This window comes from Cervus canadensis, chromosome 3 (assembly GCF_019320065.1).
Source record: "Cervus canadensis isolate Bull #8, Minnesota chromosome 3, ASM1932006v1, whole genome shotgun sequence".
Classification (NCBI taxonomy): domain Eukaryota; kingdom Metazoa; phylum Chordata; class Mammalia; order Artiodactyla; family Cervidae; genus Cervus; species Cervus canadensis.
The window spans coordinates 56,459,284-56,481,257 of NC_057388.1; the positions used below are offsets into that span (position 1 = coordinate 56,459,284).

At 43.6% G+C, this 21,974-nt stretch overlaps 1 protein-coding gene across 2 annotated transcripts in view; it reads left to right on the forward strand.

Annotated features, from left to right (window-relative positions):
- The first annotated feature begins 17,788 nt into the window (after window positions 1-17,788).
- The window catches only part of ELMO1 (engulfment and cell motility 1), a 559,777-nt gene continuing 555,591 nt past the window's right edge, over window positions 17,789-21,974 (forward strand). The window contains exon 1 of one of the 2 annotated variants that reach the window (XM_043463190.1): window positions 17,789-17,910. The gene's annotated coding sequence lies outside the window, so the exon portion shown is untranslated. Of the gene's footprint in view, window positions 17,911-17,979; window positions 18,102-21,974 lie in introns of those variants that run through there. The other variant, XM_043463189.1, reaches the window with a different exon arrangement.

Sequence of the window (21,974 nt, forward strand, 5' to 3'; positions counted from 1 at the left end):
TCTTAAGTGTCCAAAATTTATATCTCATACTGAAAAACAAAGATTAAAAGTCTAGAGTAGAGGTTAGACTCTTAAAAATACAATATTAAAAACCTAAACAAAAACACAAAAAAATTTTAGAAATATATATGAAGTTCAGTTTAAAAATAGGGCTTCTCTCTTTTTTTTTTTGCAAGGTTATAGTGAAATGAAAATGAAAATTAAGGAGTAGTAGAGGAGTAATAGAGGACTTTAAAAGAAAATAAGAGAAAAAGAAAAAAAGAAAGAAAAGAAGACAAAAAAAAAGAAAAAAAATTCTTTTTCCTAATTAAACAAATCATAAAAATATATGAAAATGAAAGTTAAGGAGTAATGGGGGAGTAATAGGGAGTTTTAAAACAAAATAAAAGAAAAAATAAAAAAGAAAAGAAAAAAAATTTTTTTTAATTAAAAAAAAAGGTAAAAATATATCTAGGAATTTCACTGGAGCTGTTGCGGTCAGTGTGGGTTCAGTTCAGTTTCTGATAGCTCCTCGTTCCAGCTTACACTTCTCGATATCTATGGGCCCCTTCTGGTGTAGTCGGTGTTATCTACAGGGATTTTAATCTGTTGCACTGGTCCCTTCTGAAGCGGTTCCCTTTGTTTATTTGGCTTGTTTGCCAGTCTCTTCAGTGCCTAATTTCCGCCCTGACACAGGCGGGCGGAGGCGGTCTCTTGTTCAGGTTGCTAGTTCCGTCGCGCTGTGGGGAGGGAGGGGTGCTGCTTTCCCTGTCTATGCTGCTCAGACTCCCGGCTGCTCTATATGGAGCGTTCCCTGCGTTGCATGCAGTTCCAGTTTTCGGGTACTCCACAAAAGCGCGGACTCAGTTGCACCTGCGTTTTGTGTCTTCCCCGGCCTGAGCAGCTCAGGCAGCCAGGAGTTTGACGGGCGCACTCTCCCCGGGTGCGGTGCACCTTCTCCCCTCCGCGGTCCCAGCCTCAGTTTCCGCCCGTGCTGGTTGGGTGCATGCGCCTTGTGTTTAGCTGCAACCCTCCCAGCATATGTCAACCATCCAGAATCTCAGAAAGTCTTTGGTTAGAAACTGGAGGCCTGTTTGCAGTGTGGTAGGGGATGCCGTCTTTGGGGCTGAGTTTGCCCCTTTCCCCTACCCCTGCCTCCTGCCTCCGGCGGGGCTGGGCCGGTCCGCAGCCGGCTAGCTCCTCTGGACTTGCTTGGTCCCTTTGTTCTGTGAACGGCCGGCAGTGTGTTCGGGCTGGTTAATTTTCTCTCTCTTTTGCTGTCCTACAGTTTAAGTTGCTATCTCACAAAACCTCCCTCCAATTGCCCTCAGGGCACTCAGGCCTGGTCCTTACCCTAAGCAATGCCGCCCGCTCCTCTCCGTTCCGCCCCCACTTGCTGGTGGCGGATGCGGGCGTCTGGGGTACTTTTCTGCTGGGAGTTGCTTTTAGGCATGTAATCTGTGGGTTTTATTTATTTTTCCTCCCAGTTAGGTTGCCCTCCGAGATTCGAAAACTTCCCCCAGACCCGCCAGTGCGAGGGTTTCCTGGTGTTTGGAAACTTCCTCTATTAAGACTCCCTTCCCGGGATGGGTCTCCGTCCCTAGCTCTTTTGTCTCTCTTTTTATCTTTTATATTTTGTCCTATCTCCTTTCGAAGACAATGGGCTGCTTTTCTGGGCGCCTGATGTCTTCAGCTAGCGATCAGAAGTTGTTTTGTGAAGTTTGCTCTGCGTTCAATTGTTCTTTCGATGAATTTGTAGGGGAGAAAGTGGTCTCCGCGTCCTATTCCTCCACCATCTTGGCTCTTCCCCCAAGCAGATTCTTTACCATCTGAATTGCCAGGGAAGCCATGGAGGATCTTTTTTTTATATTGGAGAATAGTTGATTAACAATGGTGTGTTAGTTTCAGGTACACAGCAGAGTGATTCAGTTATCCATATAGATGTATTTATTTTCTTTCAAATTTTGTTCCCATTTAGGTTATTAGAGAATACTGAGCAGAGTTCCCTGTGCTATACAGTAGGTCCCTCTTAGCTATTTATTTTCAATATAGTAGTGTGTGCATGTCAATACCAAACTCCCAATCTATCCCTCTCCTGCACCCTTTCCTCTGGTAATCATAGATTTGTTTTCTAAGACTGTGAGTCTGCTTTGTGTTTTGTAAAAAGTTCATTTGTATCACTGTTTTTTAGATTCTTCATATAAGCAAAACCATATATTTGTCTTTCCCTGTCTGACTTACTATGGAGCTTTTTAAGAAAGTAACCTTCAGTCAAAATCTGGGACCTCAATCCAAAAGCAAAATCAAAGTACATAGAATTATAGATGAGCTAAATTTATCCAGGTATGTATATCATTGAAAGGACCAGGATAGTAATGCGCTCAAGTATGCTGACCCTGAATCGTGTGTGGTGACACAGGAGGGGAAGATGGAAAATATGATCCCAATTCTTGGAGAGAAGATGTGAGTAAGGAAAGAAGTGGAAGAGCAAAATGTCTTGGAGGGTCTGATTCACAAGTCATGTGAATCACAAAGCGGGAACCGATCATCAGGAAAATTCTGACTGCTCTCTGGAGGGGCACCAGTCAGACTGAAAGGAGAACTTTTAAAGAGTCAACTTGAATGAGATGTAATTTACACACCTTTTAAAAGATTCACCTCTTTGAAATTTTTCATTTTCATCTTGAGATAACTGTATATTCACACGCAGTTATAAGAAATAATACAGAAAGATTCCACGAACTATTTACCTAAGCTGGTAGCCAAGTGAAGTTATAGTAAAATAGCACAATATTATTTTATAAAATATGGTGTATATTTTATATAGAGAGTATACAGTGTACATTTATAAGAAGATGTATTAAAAATATATACAGTATACTATCACAAAAAGATATTGACATTGATACAGTGGAAAAGAAGAGCATTTCCATCACAAGGCTCCCTCATGCAGCCTTTATAATCACACACCTCTTTCACCCCCTACTTTCCCACCCACCACCACTAGTCCCTGGTAACCACTAATCTCTTCTCCATTTCTATAGGTTTGTCATTTTAGAAACAATATTTAAATGAAATCATACAATGTGTGACCTTTTATGGTAGGACTTTCTTTTTTAGTTAGCATGATTCCCTGGAAATGTATCCAAGTTGTTGTATCAGTATTTCATTCTTTTTTATTGCTGAGTATTATTCCATGGTATGGATGACCACAGTTTGCTTAGCCAGTCCCCTAATGAAGGACAGAATGTACTAATTTTAAGATTTGATGAGTTTTGACAAATTGAAATACCCACAGAATCGTTGCTGGAATCAATAAATAGGACAATTACCCAGGAGAAAAGAAAATACACATTCACACATAAACTACATGAATACTTGTAGCAGTTTAATTCATAATAGCTAAAAACCCTGGTGGCTCAGATGGTAAAGAGTCTGCCTGCAGTGTAGGAGACCTGGGTTCGATCCCAGTGTCGGGAATATCCCCTGGAGAAGGAAATGGCAACCTGCTCCAGTACTCTTGCCTGGAGAATCCCATGGACAGAGAAGCCTTGCAGGCTACAGTCCATGGGGTTGCAGAGTCAGACACGACTGAGCAGCTTCACTTCTCTTTCTTTAAAAAACTAGAAAAAATCCAAATGACCAACCACAGATGAATAAAAATGAATAAAGAATGATGTAGCTGTACAAGGCAATACTACTCAGTAGTAAAAAGAAATGAACTACTGATATAAATGTCACACATAGTGAAAAAAGACAAGACATAAAAGAGCATATGCTCTACGGTTTCTTTTATATGGATTTCTAGGACAGGTAAAACTAATCCAGGTGTCAGAGAGCAGATAGTGATTGCTGAGGGCTGGGTGAATGAGCGGAGAGACTGACTGCAAAGGGGCATGAGAAAGCTTTTCGTGGTTAGAGAACGTTTTAAACCCTCAACTTGGAAAGAATCTATTGCTCAGAATAAAAAGACTTCCCTTTCACAGAAGTCAAGAAACTGATGAAAAAAAAAACTTGTTTGTGGAGGCTAGGAAAAGAGTAAGGTAGGAATAGAGGCCTAAAGAATCAAGGTATGGATGAATAATGAACCCCAAAGGTGAAAACAGAGAAAATTTGGGGGAAAAGCTTAACAAGGCTTCAAATTGCAGAAAGCTGGTTGGAGCATTGTAACACCAGGATGTGAGCTTCATCTATTTATTGTCAAGTTTGTAATATGCAAATTCCCCCTCAGCTTGTGGTCTTTACACAGCTGTGTGTGCTGTTTTTCTTTGGGTCCTGTAGGAGAATTTAGCCCAGGACACACAGAAATATTGGGACAGCAAGTGTGATCTTTGAAAGAAACAATTCTCTGGTTCCATTAATTGGTTATGACATGAAATTACATCTAATAGCAGAAAGCAAACAAAGAACAATTTCTTTGTTTTTCTTGGGTCGGGTCTCTCTCATGATGAAATACATCATGATATTTCCACCAATGTCCTTCTGGAAGCCCTCTCTATTCCTCTGAAAAACTTGTAGTGCTAATGTAGTAAATAGCATGTGCGGTGCTGTGCTTAGCCACTCAGTCGTGTCTGACTCTTTTGCGACTGCATGGACTGTAGCCCACCAGGCTCCTCTGTCTATGGGAATTCTCCAGGCAAGAATACTGGAATGGGTTGCCACGCCCTCCTCCAGGGGATCTTCCCAACCCAGGGATCGAACCAGGGTCTTCTGAATTGCAGGCAGATTCTTTACCACCTGAGTCACCAGGGAAGCCCAAGAATACTGGAGTGGGTAGCCTATCCCTTCTCCAGAGGATCTTCCCAACCCAGGAATAGAACTGGGGTCTCCTGCATTGCAGGCAGATTCTTTACCAGCTTAGCTACCAGGGAAGCCCAGTAAATGGCATATTCAGACAGAAATAAGTCCTTTTATCACATTATATGTGCCAAATCCCTCCCACCCTTGAAGGAGACAGTACTTACCTGGGTTGTAGGGAGAGAAACTGGAGCAAAAATGATGGAACACTGAAAGTGTGAATTGAGTCTGAAAGAGAACAAAAGAAATGAGGTTTAAATCTAGGTGAGAGTTCGGATAAACATCCATTCCAGGGAGATTGGAGGTGAAAGAGAAGTGAGCTACAGTTACTGGAATTCAGAACTAGGGAAACAAAGTAAAAGAAACAGGAAGCAAGCTGGAATTAAATTGGCAGTGGGGAGAACTATCCGCAGATGCTGAAACTACTGGGTAAAAGATGGTTCTGGAATAGGATATTTGTACGGTGTAAAGTGTCCCCTCATAGATTTCTTATCAGTTGTAAAGGGAGCAAAGTGCTTTTTCACTCGCTGAGTCTAGTTGGTGGTGACAAGCTTCCCAAGAGTGATTCAGACTAACAATGCATATGTAGATGTGACACAGTGCCAGCTACCCATGTCACCCATGAAGCGTTCATGCCAAAAATGTTTAATCTGAAGCTCATCACACCTAACTCCTCCAGAAACACAAAGAATAGAGGGATAAATAAAATGAAGCCAGAGGCAACAGGCAAATCCAGAGTGTTTGCTATTCTATAAGAGGATTTGCCTGGGCCCCACATATTATTAGTAATACTAATTAGTAATAGTAACAGATAGAAGGGAGAATTTCACCTCTTAATATAATACTGTAGGTTCTAGATAAAGTTAACTGACAGTTATAACTCAGATGGCTAAAGAAGAAACTCCTGATAAATCTGTCTATCCAGTGCTTAATAAGAAAAAATCAGAGGTTAAGATCAGGGTCTCACAGAATAGAATCACAGACTTAGAGAACAAACTTATGGTTGTTGGGGTATGGTCAGGGGAAGGATGGGGGCAAGGGATAGCTAGGGAGTTTGGAATTTACCTGTACATACTGCAATTTTTAAAATGGAGGGCCAACAAGGACCTACTATACAGCACATGGAACTCTGCTCAATGTTAAGTGGCAGCCTGTATGGGAGGGGAGTTTGGAGGAGAAGGGATACAAGTGTATGTATGACTGAGTCCCTTCGCTGTTCACCTGAAATATCACAACATTGTTAATTGGCTATATCCCAATACATAAGGAATAAAACCCATACATAAGCTTAAAAAGTTTTAGAAGAAGAAACACATAAAGGAGAAGGCCTCTCAGTGACCAGTCTGAGAAGGTAGAAGGTATTAGTCAACTCAACATAAGAGTTAATGTAATAAGAAATTGAAATAGAGGAAAGAGGCAGAGAACTTATTTTAAAATATGTTGTCTGATTTTTAAAATGTGTAGGCCCTCTGAATTTCTTTCACTGAAGACAATAAAGTACTCTTGGGTCTCCAAAAAAAAAAAAAAAATAGTAGTCCTAAGACAGGAATTTTTTGGAGATGTACAAATGTTAAAATTCATATCAATTACAAAATGAAATAGCCCTGCAAAACTGAACTTTTTAACAATCTTTTTTTTAAAAAACAATGATTAATGTTGTTAATCAACTACAGTCCAATACAAAATAAAATGTTTTTAAAATAATATTTTTTTTTAAAAGACCAGGGTCTCACTATGGAGCATTTGTAGAATGTAAGTACACATTTAACTAAACAATTAAATAAGTATAGTTTTTATTCAACATAAGTTGAGTCATTTTTAATTCGTCCTTTTGTTGTTCTTATAGAATCTCACATAAAATAAACGGCTGTTCTGATATTCTTGTAGCTTTTTACTAGTCCTTGGTAGACCCCAGTTCATTTCAGTACTCAGAGAGAGCACCTTACAGGAGAATTCTGTTAATTCAGTGGAATCAGCCCAAGTATTCTGCACCAGCTGGCCAACACAAGTAAATCTAAGTCCCTGATGGATTTTGATAAAAAATAACCCAAGACAGGTCCCTTCAAAAGATATAATTCTGTTCCCTACACTTTATTTTGAAAAATCTCAAGCATACAGAATATTCAAAAAAACTATTTTAATAAATATATCTTTGTACTCTCCTTGTAGGTTCAAGAATTGTTAACATTTTGCCCAATTTAATTTATATATTTATATCAAAACATTCTCCTCCATAAGCCCAATATTATTTTTATACCCAAGAAAGTAAAAAAAAAAAAAAAAAAATCTACCATCCAGTGACTCAAGTCCTAAAAGATGATGCTGTGAAAGTGCTGCACTCAATATGCCAGCAAATTTGGAAAACTCAGAGTGGCCATGGGACTGGAAAAGGTCAGTTTTCATTTAATGCCAAAGAAAGGCAATGCCAAAGAAAGCTCAAACTACCACACAATTGCACTCATCTCACATGCTAGCAAAGTAATGCTCAAAATTCTACAAGCCAGGCTTCAGTAATATGTGAACCATGAACTTCCCGATGTTCAAGCTGGATTTAGAAAAGGCAGAGGAGCCAGAGATCAAATTTCCAACATCTGCTGGATCATTGAAAAAGCAAGAGAGTTCCAGAAAAACATCTATTTCTGCTTTATTGACTATGCCAAATTTTTTGACTGTGCGGATCACAATAAACTGTGGAAAATTCTGAAAGAGATGGCAATACCAGACCACCTGACCTGCGTCTTGAGAAATCTGTATGCAGGTCAGGAAGCAACAGTTAGAACTGCACATGGAACAAGAAAGACTGGTTCCAAATTGGGAAAGGAGTATGTCAAGGCTGTATATTGTCAGTCTGTTTATTTAACTTATATGCAGAGTACATCATGAGAAATGCTGGGCTGGATGAAACACAAGCTGGAATGAAGATTGCTGAGAGAAATATCAATAACCTCAGATATGCAGATGCTACCACCCTTATGGCAGAAAGTGAAGAAGAACTAAAGAGCCTCCTGATGAAAGTGAAAGAGGAGAGTGAAAAAGTTGGCTTAAAACTCAACATTCAGAAAACTAAGATCATGGCATCTGGTCCCATCACGTAATGGCAAATAGATAGGGAAACAGTGGAAACAGTGGATGACTTTATTTTTGGGGGGCTCCAAAATCACTGAAGATGGTGATTGCAGCCATGAAATTAAAAGATGCTTACTCCTTGGAAGGAAAGTTATGACCAACTTAGATAGCATATTAAAAAGCAGAGACATTACTTCGCCAACAAAGGTCCTTCTAGTTAAGGCTATGGTTTTTTCCAGTAGTCATGTATGGATGTAAGAGTTGGACTGTAAAGAAAGCTGAGCGCTGAAGAATTGAATCTTTTGAACTGTGGTGTTGGAGAAGACTCTTGAGAGTCCCTTGGACTACAAGGAGATCCAATCAGTTTGTCCTAAAGGAGATCAGTCCTGGGTGTTCATTGGAAGGACTGATGTTGAAGCTGAAACTCCAATACTTTGGCTACTTGATGTGAAGAGCTGACTCATTTGAAAAGACCCTGATGCTGGGAAAGATTGAGGGCAGGAGGAGAAGGGGATGACAGAGGATGAGATGGTTGGATGGCATCACCAACTCAATGGACATGAGTTTGGGTAAACTCCGGGAGTTGGTGATGGACAGGGAGGTCTGGAGTGCTGCAGTCCATGGGGTCACAAAGAATCAGACACGACTGAGCGACTGAACTGAACTGAACTGGTCCAGTGACTCAATTTCCAAGTTGTCCAAACAATATATTTAATAGCTTTCCTCAGTGAATCAGAATCTAATCAAAACTTACTTATTGTATTATTTATGTGGATTGTTGTTGTTCAGTCACTAAGTCATGTCTGACTCTTTGCAACTCCATGGACTGCAGCATGCCGGGTTCCCTTGTCCTTCACTATCTCCTGGAGTTTGCTCAAACTCATTCCACTGAGTCAGTAATGCCATCCAACCATCTCATCCACTGTTACTCCTTTCTCCTCGTGCCTTCAGTCTTTCCCTGCATCAGGGTCTTTTCTAATGGGTCAGTTCTTTGCATCAGATGGCCAAAGTATTGGAGTTTCAGCTTCAGCATCAGTCCTTCCAATGAAGATTCAGGGTTGATTTCCTTAAGGATAGACTGGTTTGATCTCCTGGCAGTCCAAGGGACTTTCAAGAGTCTTCTCCAGTCTTTATGTGTGATTGACCTCTTTATCTCTTATAGTTTTGAATGATCTCTTTATTTTTTCCTTACTGTTTTTTTCTGCTTTCTTTTCAAAATTGTCATGACACTGACATTTTGCAGAGTCCAGGAAAGCTCTCCTGTGCATGAGGGGTTGGAAAGCTTGACTGTACTGGGGCCTGAGAGCATGGGGAATTGTGTACCAGGGCTTTGGAAAGCATAGCAAGAAAGATCTCCATGTGGGCTCAGAGTGAGCTTCAAGACCAGCAGCCCTGTCTGCCTTCAACACAAAGGTTCCAACATGAAGATGCCATAGACCAAAAAACTCCTTGAGGTCACCCATAAACATTTTCATCCACTCATATGATCATGGAGGGGGTGATGGACATGTACAATCAACTGAGACTGGATCTCTAGCCAATTTGGTAAGTGGATGCTAAGTTGGAGTATAGTGATTTAGAAAATTAAGGGAGGTCTGGATTGGAGAACATAGCCTGAGCACTTGGCTTTTCTCACCTTTGTCCAAAATTCCCATTGAAGTAACAGTAAAGGTATACAAAAGGTGATCAATAGGAAACCACAGGGAGAACAGGAAGGGGGACCAGTAGCCAGAGCATTGATGAAGTTATGTAGTATGGCAAGTAGACTGGATCTTTATGATGATCTATCAGAGTGCAGGGAGCTAATCCTGGGAAGAGACCCAGGGGGAAAGGGGATACAAAGACACAGACACAGATCTTTCCAGCAGATTCCATTTTGGCTTAGAGGCTGCAGGCACTGGGAGCAAGAATGGACTATGGAGCAATAATCAAGCAATAATCAAGGACTGGGTACAGAACAGCTGGGTCAGTGGGTCCCATCTATATTTAGAGGGAGCAAATGCTTAAAGCAGCAATACTTTTTGCATGCATGCTAAGTTGCTTCAGGAGTGTCCAACTCTTTGTGATCCTGTGGACTGCAGACTACCAAGTTCCTCTGTCCATGGGATTCTTCAAGCAAGAATACCGGAGTGGATTGCCATACCCTCCTCCAGGAGATCTCCCCAACCCAGGGTTCGAACCTGTGTCTCTGATGTCTCCTGCATTGGCAGGTGGGTTCTTTATCACTAGCACCACCTGGGAAGTTGCTGTCTGAAGAAACTAAAAGATTTGCCTGAAAATACCATTCATGTTCACAGATATAAATATTAGGGAATATAAACCGATAACCTGTGATCACTGGACTATCAAAGAAAATCATCAGTCCCAGAGACAAGAACCAACATGAACAAACAAAAAATAAACCTCAAATTAACAGATGATTCTGGAAACAGAGAGTTTAAAAACAAAGCAAATCAGTTTTTAATTAAAATCCCAGAAGAGAGTTAAAGAGACACGTCCTTAAAAAAGGAATTGGCTGCTGTGAAAAAATGAACAACCAGAAATACCAAAAGGCTTGATGAAATGAAGTGAAGTGAAAGTCTTTCAGTTGTGTTCGACTCTTTGCGACCCCATAGACTATACAGTCTATGGAGTTATCTACCAACTCCGGAGTTGGTAGCCTTTCCCTTCTCCAGGGGAATCTTCCCAACCCAGGGATCAAACCCAGGTCTCCCTCATTGCAGGCCCATTCTCTACCAGCTGAGCCACAAGGGAAGCCCAAAATGCATGATGGCTAATGCTAAAAGCATTCACTAAAAGGGTCAGAGGATAAAGTAAGGAATCTTCTAGAAAAGCACAGAGCAAAAAAAAAGGAAGAAAGGTAGGAGATAAGGAGATGTGATGTAGAAGATCCAACAAGGATTTAGACAGAACTTCCAGAAAAGAGAATACAAAAAATGAGATGAAAATGAAGAAAATACAGAAAGAAATTTCCCGAGGTTGAAGAGAAACAAGCTTTTCTTTTGAAAGTCTTATGTAGTGCCAAGAAAGAATGGTGATAAATACCCACACCCATTTGCATCCTAACAACAGTTCAGAATGTCAAGGATAAAGACAAGATTCTCAATGCTTCTAGAAATGAAAACACACATACACATGGGCACATACACAGACACATGAAGTAAACCACAAAAGAGAAAGATCATTTGACCTCTCACTTTTAATCAGTAGGCAGCCAGGAAGCCAGGCTTTTTTAGCGTTCTGATGGCTACCATTCTTCCAGTCAAATGTACCTGCAAATAAGATATCCTCATTCTGACTTAGTTCACTCTGTATGATTGACTCTCGGTCCACCCGTATCCCTACAAATGATCCAACTTCGTTCTCTTCTATGGCTGAGTATGACTTCCTTGGTGGCTCAGTGGTAAAGAATTGAGACTTGGGTTCGATGTCTGGGTCAGGAAAATCCCCTGGAGTAAGAATTAGCAATCCACCCCAGTATTCACACCTGGAAAATTCCATGGACAGAGGAGCCTTGCAGACTACAAACTACAGGATACAGCCTATAGACTATATAGACTCTGCGCGACCCCATAGACGGCAGCCCACCAGGCTCTCCTGTCCCTGGGATTCTCCACACAATATTCCATTGTATTTATGTACCACATGTTTTTTTACCCATTAATCTGTGCAATTTAGAAAAATGGTACGGATGAAACTCTTTGCAGGGCAGGAATAGAGATGCAGATGCAGAGAACAGACATAGGGACATGGGGGCGGGGAGAATGGGGAGGTGGGATAAATTGGGAAATTGGGATTGAAATATATTCACTACCATTTGTAAGATAGATAGCTAGTAGGACCTTGCCGTATAGCACAGGAAGCTTAACTTGGTGCTCTATGATGACCTAGAGGGGTGGAATGGGGGTTGAGGGGGTGGGAGGGAAGATCAAGAAGTGGGGGTATATGTATATACATATAGCTGATTCACTTTATAATACAGAAACTAAAACAACATTGTAAAGTAAATATATGTCAATAAATTAAAAAATTTAAAACATTAAAAAAGATATTGTCATACACGAAGATTCTCAGAAATGTTCATCTTCCATTCATGCTTTCTAAAAAGTCAACTTTCTTATATAATTCAGTGAAAAAAATCTTACAAAGCAGAAGTCAAGGTATTCAAGAAACATGGGACATAACTAAAGGGTAATGAAAAGAAATCCTGGGAATACAGTGAGGGAGTAAGTGACATTGGGATGGAAAATCTGAAGGCTTTGTGGAGAATGTCTTCAAGAGGAAAGTGGATTCCACGTGTAAGGGTATGGGAGACTTTAATATGTTTTGGCAATTCCCAAACTCCAAGGATGGAAAACCACAGTCATGATGCCTCCATGAAGTAAATGAAAATATACCCAAATTGTGGGAAACTGACAGAATCCACAAGAGAGAATCTGTTCAGTCTTTTATACCTGACACATTGCTCTTCAGGAGTGACTGGCTTAATGACATAAGATTATATTCCTTGCCTTTACGTACAGTCATACTATTTGGTTCGGCCATGCATAATAATATATAAGTTCAAGGTTTGGTTGCACCGAGGCAGTATGGCAAAAACAAATCCTTGTTCATGGGCTTCTACAGCTGGGATGAATGACCATCTGTTCTACGCACCCTCAGCTTCCTTTGTATCATTTCTGCTTCTCCCCTTCTTCCTAGCCTCTCAGTTTTGGTGACTTAGGCTCTATCCTCTCTATCTTTGGTTTGCTGCAATAACTCCCTATCTGTTCTTCCCTGTGCCTTTTGGTGTCCCCTTTAATCCATTCTCTATTTGGTAGGATGAACCATCAATATAAAAAACCAGTCATCACAGTCTCTTGCTTAAAATATTTCAAATCAAAAAACCCTCAAACAAAAAACTTTTCAGTGCCTTCCCATTAACCTTAAACCAAGGGCTTCCAAATTTTAAATTTTGCCCTCTGCTCTTGGATTCAATTTTGATATTCTCACACTTTAACCAAATTGACTTTTTAAAGGTCAATTTAAAAAGCACTATAATATCTATAGACCTTTGTACAAACTGCTCTTCTTGATCTAGAACCCCTCCCCATTACCCACTCACAGACCCCTCCCCATCCTGGCTAACACCTACTCACTCACCCTTTGGGTTTCAGCTCTAGCACAGTTTCCCCAGGAGGGTTTACAGATGATGGTAGCATCCCTGCCCCGCTGTGGTACTGCAGCCTTCCATTACTATATCCTTCTACTATAGTCTCTCTTTTTAACTAGGTTGAAAGTGCCAGGAGGGGGACCCCCGAGATTCTCATGCCCACCACTGAAGCCTCCCTTCTTCTCACAGTGGCTGTCAGTTAAGGCATTCAGCACACGTTGGATTAATGGATGACAGAGAGAAGAAGGCCCTGTACACAGGCCTCCCTGTCACCCTGTTTGTCCCAGGGCTGACCCCAGTGGCTCTGGACTGCAGGTGCCTGCCTGCTCCACAGACCTTGTTATCTCTGGTACAGCAGCTTCCTGGAGCTGAGGTCACTCTACCCCCAGAGTGGTTTCAAGACTGGAGTCAAGCCAACATAAGCCTGATTCTAAGACAGGAAAAGAGAACAGATTCTTCAAGTTATAGATCAAGGAAGTTGAGGCTGATTTGAGGAAGAAGTCTGAAGCAAATTATGAAATGTATTATTAAATGCACAGGACCCATTTGCAGTCCAATAAGTGTTTTTAAAAAATGAATTAGAAATGAATATTTGTAAATGCTTAGGAAGGAAAGAGTTGATCAACATGAGTCATCATTGATTAACAATATAACAGGCCATTTTTGCAGTTGGGGTTTTCATGGTGACATCTGAGCCCTCATCCCTCTTATCTTGAGGTTCTGAAGGCACAACAGAGAATAAAGAGGTGGGAAACATAGAGTTATTAAATCTGGGTATTTCATCCAAATATCTCTCTATCCTTCAACAGTGCAAAGCTGTCCTGTAAGCATGGTTGTGGGAGGCAGTTTAGACTTGAGGCTTCAGTGAATTTTGTTCTTTAGCTAGCCCTCTCTTTCATGCATCCTTTTCTCCTAGCCATCTTGAGACTGAGGTGGGTGGTCCTGCAGAGGAGATCTTGAGTCCACTTCCCTACCCGCAGGCTGGCCCATCTGCAGAGAGTCTAGCCCTGCCCTGGTGGAATTCCTGCAGGTATGAGTGATAAGCTGCACTTAGATTCTGATCCTTATTATCAAGTGATCCCTCTCTCTACCACAGCATGACCTGATGATTGAATTATCTGGGCTCTGACCAGGAGCTAAAATAAAATCAGAGTCATTCCCTCCCCTATGGATAGAAACGGATAGGTGGGAAAAGGGAGATGTTGCTGCTTTTTATTTGCTGATTAGAGGGCTGTTCTAGATAATAATAGTTAAGCTAACAATTAGTGAATGCTTGTACATGCCAAGCCCTGCTTTAAGAGCTTTACTGTGTTAACTCATTTAATCCTTACTCAACCCTCCCAGGTAGGTATAGTTTTAGTCCATGAGTTAAGTCACTTGCATAGGGTAATGCAGCTAGTAAATGTCAATGCTGGAATTTATGTCTAATAACCAAGTCCAGAGATAGAGCCCTTCCACATGATACCACCACAATGCCCTCTCTGCATAGAGTGCCTGCTGTAGACCACCAGCTAGCCCAGGGTGAAGGTGGATTTCTCTAAGGCATTTGACACATCTAAGATGTTTTTATGAATACAATAGAAAAATAAGGCTTGGCAATGGCACAGTTAAGAGGGTTATTATTAGTAACTGAATGAACCAGATAACCCAAAGAATGCTGATCCCCACAATGGCAGAGGGAGTTTGTTAATAGGGTGTCACCCAGAACCTTAGTATTCTATCTGACCTGCAGACATGGAGAGACACTGGACGCCTGAATCAAACCCAAAGAGACTTAGAGATGGTGGACCAGAGACTTTGGTTTCTAAGACTAACCTCGTAAGGACGGACATTGCCTAATGGTAACACAGCAAAGAATTTTCAGTCTTCCCCTTGCACTGGATGAATCTGAAAAATAACTGCCAAGAACTTGGGCTATATCAGTTCAGTTCAGCTGCTCAGTCGTGTCCGACTCTTTGTGACCCCATGGACTGCAGCTTGCCAGGCCTCCCTGTCCATTGCCAACTCCCGGAGTTTACTCAAACTCATGTCCATTGAGTCAGTGATGCCATCCAACCATCTCATCCTCTATCGTCCCCTTCTCCTCCTGCCTTCGATTTTTCCCAGCATCGGGGTCTTTTCTAATGAGTCAGTTCTTCGAATCAGGTGGCCAAAGTATTGGAGTTTCAGCTTCAGCATCAGTCCTTCCAATGAAGATTCAGTATTGATGTCCTTTAGGATGGACTGGTTGGATCTCCTTGCAGTCCAAGGGACTCTCAAGAGTCTCCTCCAACACCACAGTTCATAAATTGCTTTTAATGGCTAGTTAGTTCATTTATATGACAATTAACTTTTTAAAAAGACAGAGACAGGTGTCCGTTACAAAAAGGTGAGAGATTTGAAGCCCTATCACCTGAAATGGAGTTAGATAGATGAGAATGTTTAATACTCAGAAGAGAAAATGTAGGTAGAATTCTAGGGTTATCTTCAAGGATCTGAAAGGTTATCTCCCTAGGAAGGATGTGACTTACTCCGTGTTAACTGCAGAGGGCAGAGCTGGGACCAAAGGTTACAAGGAGGTGGAGTTGTCTAATCGCTGTGAAAAGTTCCCTGTCTACCCTTGGAACAATTATGACAGCTAACATTTACTGAATGTTCATGATGTCTGCACTAAAGGTCTTTATGAGCCTGAGCTAGAAAGTTGTGGATCAAATTCATACTTATTATTATAAGCATCTCATCATCATTAGTAAAGGCTTCATTTACTGACTGCTTATTAAATTACCTCATCTGATAGCTGCCCTGTTGACTGTTATTACTGTATCATTACTGTTTTACAGATGGGGAAATAAAGACGCGAAATTACTTTCCTGGAATCATCCTGCTTTAAGTTATTGGTTTATAATGATCTGCACCCAAGTATTCATGCTCCTGATACTAACTCCTGGGGTTATGCATATAATAAGGGGTCAGATCAGAGTGGTTCACTAGAAATATAATGTGAGCCACTAATGAGAACCATGTGTATAATCTTATTTCTCCTAGTAGTTGCATTTAAAATGTAAAAAGAAACCAGTAAAATTATTTTAAATTAGTATATATAGTATACATTTATGTCTTAACCCAATAATTAACCCAACTGAATCATCACATCTAAACTATCATCATTTGTTGGAATGATGTAATCAACATTAAAATTATTAACCAGCTATTTTATCTTCTATTTTCACATGAAGTCTAGAGTCTATTTTACACTTACAGAACATCTTAGCACTAGCCATGTTTCAAGCATTCAATACCTGCTTGGAGCTCTTGGCTGCTAATGGACAGTCAGTTATTATTCAGTCGCTAAGATGTGTTCGACAGTTTTTGACCCCATGATCTGTAGCACACCAGGCTTCCCCGTCCTTCACTCTCTACCAGAGTTTGCTCAAATTCATTTCCATTGAGTTGGTGATGTTATCTAACCATCTCATCCTCTGCCGCCCGTCTCCTCTTGCCCTCAATCTTTCCCAGCATCAGGGTCTTCTCCAATGAGTTGGCTCTTCGCATCAGGTGGCCAAAGTATTGGAGTTTCAGCTTCAGCATCAGTCTTTCCAGTGAATAATTAGGGTCAATTTTATTTAGGATTGATTGGTTTGACCTCCTTGCAGTCCAAGGGACTCTCAAGAGTCTTCTCTAGTACCACAATTTGAAAGAATCAATTCTTTGGCAGTCAGCCTTCTTTATGCTCCAACTCTTACATCTGGACATGACTATTGTGAATAGGTTTGACTACATGGACCTTTGTTGGCAAAGTGATGTCTTTGCTTTCTAATACAGTCTAGGTTGATCATAGCTTTCCTTCCAAGGAGCAAGCATCTTTGAATTTCATGGCTGCAGTCAGTGCAGAGTTAAAATTTAAATCTCCTTTGGGGCCTAGGTGGTGGGGTGGGTGGTACTGAACCCTAAAAAACATCTTGCTTACATTCTAATTCCCCGGTCCCAATTTATGTCCTTTGCCAATATGCAGGGAATGCATAGCAATTGTCTTTTCCTTCTCTGGTACAGCCAGCATAGATACTTCAGATTTGGGGAGGACAGGGGTTTCTCCTGCAACCTTCCAACAACTGTCATTTCCCTCCTGGCAGCTACTCAGTTAACGCGCTTAATTTCTGCTTTGAAAAGGACTAAAGTAGCTTGTATGAATCAAATAATGTACCTTACAGACCAAATTGGGGATAGAACGTCTTGCTTTAAGCAAACTTATGCAAAATTAGGGAGTCCCTGGCTTAACTGATGAGAAATAAATCCCGTGGTCTGTAAGCGCACAGGTGACTGTGAGGAGGAGGAAACGTTCTGTCGTTAATTTTGTCGCGCTGTCCAAGAGTCCAGGCAGAACGTCAAAACAAACACATCAGCCTCTTCAAGTAGCTTTAAAACGGCCCACCGAAGTTTCCCCTCAAAATCCCAAACCAACTGCCAAAATTGAAAGCTCGTAAAAAAAAACGCCACGCACTCCCGGCCTCCCGGAGGTGGCGCTATGAGGGTGACGGAGTTAATTAGTGCCTGCAAAACGCCGCTTGTGAGCTCATCCGAGAAGTCATGCTCTGCACACATATTATTTATAGCAGAACTGAGGCGTGCACGGTGTCTGACATTTCCTTCTCTTTAAGTAGGGGGACTTCAAAAAGTCGTGGGCACCCCCATCCCCCCCAGGCGAAGTGCGGTGGGCAGGCAGCAGGGCGCCGGCTGGAAGCGAACGCGCCAACCACGCGGGTCCCGGCGCAGGTGCCGGGGGCGCGGGCGGCCACTCCGCAGCGTCTGCTCTGTAGGAGAGTTCGCGGCTAATCTCTGGATGCCTTGCAGATGCAAAATGTGTCTCTGGCCAGCAGGAGGAAGGAAGAGGAAGTGAGAGCAGCGGCAGCCGGCGGCGCAGCAGCCGGCCGACCCGGAGTGTAAGTGCGTGTGCTCGGACGAGCGAGAGCGGGCGAGGATGGGCACGGGATAGAGAGAGGCAGAGCCACTCACAGCGCCGCGGCCCCCGAGCTGGGCGACAGACCCTCCGGCTCCCCTTCCACGGTCGCGGGGTCGCCAGAGATCTTATCGCTGGGAACCCTCGCCGCCGCCGTCCTGCGACCCCGGGCAGGTTCGTAAAGTTTCCTGGGCTGGCGCGGCGCCCTGACTCGCTGACCTCAGCGCGGCCCGGGAGGGACCTGGGGCTGGGGCGAGGAGGAGGCGTCCTGCTCCGGGGGACTCTGGGCGCCGCGGAGACTTTTGTTTCCTTTCTGGGGGCCCCGCGGCGCAGGCGGGGGTGGCCGCGGGCTCGGCGGGGTGAAGGCTGCGGGCGCGCCCGGGCACTCCGCAGTTGGAGAAGTCAGGGCAGAGGGGGAGGCGGCAGGGGGAATGGGAGCCGAGGGAGGGGCGCCGAGGAGGGGGCGCAGGGCTCGTGACCAGGGAACCAGCCGAGACGCTTCGGCCAGGGCCGGCTGCAGGGGGTCGACCTGGGGTTGCGCTGCTGGCGCCGGGAGACTGGGGACTAGGGACAGGGCGAGTGGGACTGGGGGCTTGGGCACCACAGAGGGTGAGCGGGAGAAAGGACTGGCAGCGAGGACTCCCGGCTTTTCTCAGGCGCTGGAAGGTGGGAGGGAATCCCCCGGCGAGCGCGCTCCTGGCAGGGGGCGGTGATGGGCTAGAGGGGTGGAGGGCCCGGAGGGACGCGAAGGGGCGGCAGGGACAGCTGGGAGCCCCGGACGACTGTTAGTAAATACCCGCCTCCCGGGGACACTCAGAAGTCCCCGCTGGGACCCGGAAAGGAGGTGGGGGGATTCGATGGGTGATCCTGGCATCAGGGGCGCGGGTAGGGGGGGCGCCCCGGGCGCGCCTTCAGGGAAGGGAGGTAGCCGAGCTTTGGGGGCCCTGGAATCCGCCTCCCCCTCTGCCCTGACTTCTCCAGAGCGGCTAAGATCGCAAGAGTAGCTTTGAGGAAGAGGAAATACAGAACTCAGCCGGCCGTGGGGTGCGCGCGTGTGTTTTGGGTTTGGGAAGTCCGTGTGGTGCCGCGGGCGCGCGCGAGGGCGGCGAGCGTGTGTGTGTATGTGTGTGTGTGTGTGAGAGAGAGAGAGAGAGAGAGAGAGACCGAAAGACCGAGAGGGGCTCTGGAGCCGTGGAGTCCCGCCGCCGCCGAGTGACCCTCTGCAGCCTAGGTGCTGTTTGAGATTGACTGGTCCGGACAAGAGTTGTTGACGGTGGGGCCTGCGTTGACCTAAAGCCAAGCGCTTGACCCCGGGTAGTGAGCCGGCTCTGCGGGTCTCTGGACAGCTCCGGAGCCTCGCAGGGCATACTCTGTGATGCCCAGTGCCCCCAAATTGGGCCTACTAACATCACTGGCCTTAAATGATGCGAACTTAGATCGTTATATTTAAGATTTCAGAGAATCTGTGACAAGGGTTTCTCCACCCTTGAGACAGAGGCCGCAGTGCTCCCCACGTAGGGCTGCCAGTGACTTGGGGGTGAATTTTCTAGTTGTTCTTTTTTTGGTCTATAAAAGAAAAGTAATTAATGACCAGCATTTATATATCAACTCTTTGAGGATAACTTTGGGAACTAGAGGGGCCTAACACCACTCAGGTTGACTTTCAGAACCAAAAGGTGTCAGTGGCCATTACCATCAGCCTCCTCTGATCAGGGTTTTCCATAGTATCTCACCTCCATACCTACTGCCCAGGGTTGTTTCAAAGTTTATTGTTCCCCAGTTTGTGAGTTTGAAGGTCAGATCCCCTGCTGTTAAGTGGAGGACATTTTTTTTTTTTTTTCTTATAGCTGACCTTCTGGACCTGCTCTTTACTGTGGTAGGTTTCCTATCTCTTAAGGGCTGTGGTTAAATGTGCATATATATTGCTTTCTTCCTATGGCTTATGACTTGGTTTTATTTGTTTTTAATTAGATGGATTGGTTGTCCTCTCAGAAAATCTGAGGGAATGACCTTGAGTGTTCGGACTCTGCAGGAGGGAAGGGAACGGTGAAGAAGCTGGGTAGGTGTTAGGGAGGGGCAGGCTGGGAGGCTGGCCCACACCTGAGATGGTGGAATTCGGGAGCAGACACGTCTACCCCTTCTTCTGACTTATCTCTCTGCCCTTCTTGACTGCAGCAATTCTGTTTTGCCTCACATTCTTCTTTTTCACCAAGTTCTCTCCCCAGGGTCTTTGCACATATTATTCCTTTTTCACAAGGAACTTTCCCCTACATGTCCAGATGGCTCACTCCAATGCTTCCTTCAGGTCAGTTGTCAGTTTATAGGAGGGCTTCCCTGACTACTGTAAAATAGCAACCAGCCACTCCCCAGTTCTTTTAAGTCTTTCAGTTTTCCCTCTTAACATTTATTACCCTCTGGCATTATATATTTGTTTGTTTGTCTACTTATTGTCTATCTTGACCATTAGAATGGAAGTTCCACAAGGGCAGAAACCTTGTCTTATTTACAGGACCAGAACCTAGACTGATTCCTACCTAGTAGGTGCTCAATAAGTACTTGTTGACTTATTAAGATGGGCCTTCATAGGAGAGGCTCACCAGGGAAATATACCAAGAAAATACTACAGCATCAGGGACAAGTAAGACAAGGCTTTTTGCCTTTTCTCCTCTGTCATTTCCCCATGCTCAGCCGCACCTCTTGCAGATCCCTTTCTGCCTTGAGTAAACTCCTACCTTTAGCATTTCAGCCTGAAGAAAGGAACTGAGAAATGATTCCTTGGGAGAGTGAACAACCAGTACAGTTTATTAATAACACATAGCTGCTTTAGATTTGGTATCTGTTTCATCACTCTCCTTGGAGAATGTCTTTTTAAAGTGTGTGTTACTTTAGCCAAAGGAAGACTCCCCTGGGAAGAAGGGTATTACTATGAGTAGAGTGAAGTCAGAGACAGCCACTGTATTCCACTCCACTCCCCCAGCAGATGGGAGTGAAGGAGAGGAGGAGAGGGAATAAAGGAGGAAGGAGAGGAAGATAGAATGGAGCTGGGTAGCAGATGCTGGGGAGAAGAGAGATGAGAAAAGCCCAAGAGAAGAAAAGTGAGAGAGAGGAAATGGGACAAGGGGCTTCTACAGTGCTGTTAACAAATCATACATACTTATTAAATTGACATAAGACAACATTTGAGTGTTTTAAAGTAATAAATAACCCCCCTTCGGGTGCTGGGTGTGAATGGGTGGGGATAAAGGTGGAGGAAGGGAATGCTTTGAAGCCCTTGCAGAGAGGATGTAGCTGGGGCTGTCCCAAGGGGCTCCAAACACACACTTTGCTGACATTATCATCTTTCTTAACACCGTAGGTTTATAGGTAATCATTCCTATGGAGGACATATCCTGTCTGGATCTAAGACAATGGGTACCCTTAAGGTTTGTAACTGAAGCCTGCAACCACTTTTTAATGCCTGAAACCATCCAAGTGGATCATTTGATTTTTAAGATGTCACAAAGCCTCTCTACATCACAAAGCCTCAAGTGTTTGCTGCTAATTACTCAACTCCATTTCTGCTTCTTCTAGTTAACTAGTGTTTTTATTTATTTTTTATTTTTTTTTCATTTATTTTTATTAGTTGGAGGCTAATTACGTTACAATATTGTAGTGGGTTTTGTCACACATTGACATGAATCAGCCATGGATTTACATGTATTCCCCATCCTGATCCCCCCTCCCACCTCCCTCTCTACCCGATCCCTCTGGGTCTTCCCAGTGCACCAGGCCCGAGCACTTGTCTCATGCATCCAACCTGGGCTGGTGATCTGTTTCACCATAGATAATATACATGTTTCGATGCTGTTCTGCAGCCGGCTAGCTCCTCTGGACTTGCTCGGTCCCTTTGTTCTGTGAACGGCCGGCAGTGTGTTCGGGCTGGTTAATTTTCTCTCTTTCTTTTGCTATCCCACAGTTTAAGTTGCTGTCTCACAAAAGCTCCTTCCGATTGCCCTCAGGGCACTCAGGCCCGGTCCTTACCCTAAGTAATGCCACCCGCTCCCCTCC